Source organism: Palaemon carinicauda, chromosome 12 (genome assembly GCF_036898095.1).
Source record: "Palaemon carinicauda isolate YSFRI2023 chromosome 12, ASM3689809v2, whole genome shotgun sequence".
In the NCBI taxonomy this organism is placed as follows: domain Eukaryota; kingdom Metazoa; phylum Arthropoda; class Malacostraca; order Decapoda; family Palaemonidae; genus Palaemon; species Palaemon carinicauda.
This window is the reverse complement of record NC_090736.1, coordinates 134,491,218-134,493,717: the sequence shown is the minus strand read 5'-3', so window position 1 is coordinate 134,493,717 and position 2,500 is coordinate 134,491,218.

Sequence of the window (2,500 nt, the reverse complement as noted above, 5' to 3'; positions counted from 1 at the left end):
ACTGTATAAGTAGTGTATAAAACATGAACAATTAGGAGATCGATGTATTAAAAACTACAACAGATAAAATTAAACAAATGCAACAAGATTTACGAGATTAGCGCCAGTCTTTGCGAACGGTAAAATTTTCCTTTAGTATATCAATAAAGACTATGTACACGAATCACCGCATGACGTCACAGGATAAATCATTCCCATTTTGGATTAAACTCGATATCGAAATTACAAAGAAACGGTTCCGAGTTGAAGTAGCGAGACGATCAAGAATGCCGCGGTCTGAACCGACGCACACTCGTCCAACTGTGATACTGGTAAGCCCCTCACAAACTTTCCTGCTCTGCAACCGGAGGATCCCCGGTAGCTAGCGCCGCCGCCCTATTGGATACTCCGCCCACCAATCAGGGGCTTTCCCGCCAAATCAACTGACCTCGGGCGATTCTTCGCCAACCATATAAGGGTCTTTCCCGCCAAATAATTGACCTCAACAGTTTCTTCGCTCAATAATCAAGGTCTTTCCCACCAAAAGCTGACCTCGACCTTAACTCGTACCCACCAATCAGGGTCTTTCCCACCAAATAACTGACCTTGACCTTCACTCGTACCCACCAATCGGGGTCTTTCCGCCCCAAAAACATTGACCTCCATAGTTTCTCCGCCCACCAATCAGGGTCCTTCCTGCCAAATACTGACCTTGACCGTTTCTTCGCCCAATAATCAAGGTCTTTCTTGACATAAAGCTGACCTCGACCATTTCTTCGCTCCCCAGTCAGGGTCTTTCCCTCTAAAAAACTGACCTCAACCGTTCCTTTGCCCACCAGTCAGGGTCTTTCCCGCTAAAAAACTGACCTTGACCATTTCTTCGCTCCCCAGTCAGGGTCTTTCCCTCTAAAAAACTGACCTCAACCGTTCCTTTGCCCACCAGTCAGGGTCTTTCCAGCCATAAAGCTGATCTCGACAGTTTCTTCGCCCACCAGTCAGGGTCTTTCCCGCTAAAAACTGACCTTGACCGTTTCTTCACCCGCCAGTCAGGGTCTTTCCTGCCAAAAATTTTACCTGGACTGTTTCTTCGCCTACCAATCAGGGTCTTTCCTGCCATAAAGCTGACCTCGACAGTTTCTTCGCCCACCAGTCAGGGTCTTTCCCGCTAAAAAACTGACCTCAACCATTCCTTCGCTCACCAGTCAGGGTCTTTCCCGCAAAAAACTGACCTTGGCCGTTCCTTCGCCCACCAATAAGGGTCTTTCCTGCGAAAAAATTGACCTCGACTGTTTCTTCGCCAACCAATCAGGGTCTTTCCTGCCAAAAAACTGACCTCGACTGTTTCTTCACCCACCAATCAGGGTCTTTCCTGCCAAAAAACTGACCTCGACTGTTTCTTCGCCCACCAATCAGGGTCTTTCCTGCCAAAAAACTGACCTCGACTGTTTCTTAGCCCACCAATCAGGGTCTTTCCTGCCAAAAAACTGACCTCGACCATTTCTTAGCCCACCAATAAGGGTCTTTCCTGCCAAAAAACTGACCTCGACTGTTTCTTCGCCCACCAATCAGGGTCTTTCCTGCCAAAAAACTGACCTCGACCGTTTCTTAGCCCACCAATCAGGGTCTTTCCTGCCAAAAAACTGACCTCGACCGTTTCTTAGCCCACCAATCAGGGTCTTTCCTGCCAAAAAACTGACCTCGACCGTTTCTTAGCCCACCAATCAGGGTCTTTCCTGCCAAAAAATTGACCTCGACCATTTCTTCGCTCACCAGTCAGGGTCTTTCCCGCCAAAAAACTGACCTCGACCATTTCTTCACCCACCAAACAAGGTCTTTCCTGCCAAAAAACTCACTTCGACCTTAGCTCGTACACACCAATCAGGGTCTTTCCCACCAAATAACTGACCTTGACCTTGACTCGTACCCACCAATCAGGGTCTTTCCGCCCCAAAAACACTAACCTCCATGGTTTCTCTGCCCACCAAGCAGGTTCTTCCCTGCCAAATAAATGACCTAGACCTTAACTCGTACCCACCAATCAGGGTCTTTCCCACTAAATAAATGACCTCGACCTTCACTCGTACCCACCAATCAGGGTCTTCCCCACCCCAAAAAAACTGAGTGTACCCTCAAGCAAAATAACTCTCAACTCAAGATTTTAAAAGACCATGGTACAGAGGCTAAGGCACTACCCAAGAATAGAGAACAATGATTTGATTTTGTAGTTTCCTTCTCCTAGAAGAGCTGCTTACCATAGTTAAAAAGTCTCTTTTACCTTTATTATTATCATTATTACTTCTAGCTAAGCTACAACCCTATTTGGAAAAGCAAGATGTTATAAGCTTTAAGGGTTTCAACAGTGAAAATAGCCCAGTGAGGGAAGGAAATAAGGAAACCTATGGAATAGTGTGCCTAAGTGTACCCTCAAGCAAGAAAACTATCAAGTCAGGACATAGGAAGACCATGGAACACAGGCTATGGCATTACCGAAGACTTAGAGGGCAATGGTTTGAGTTTGGGG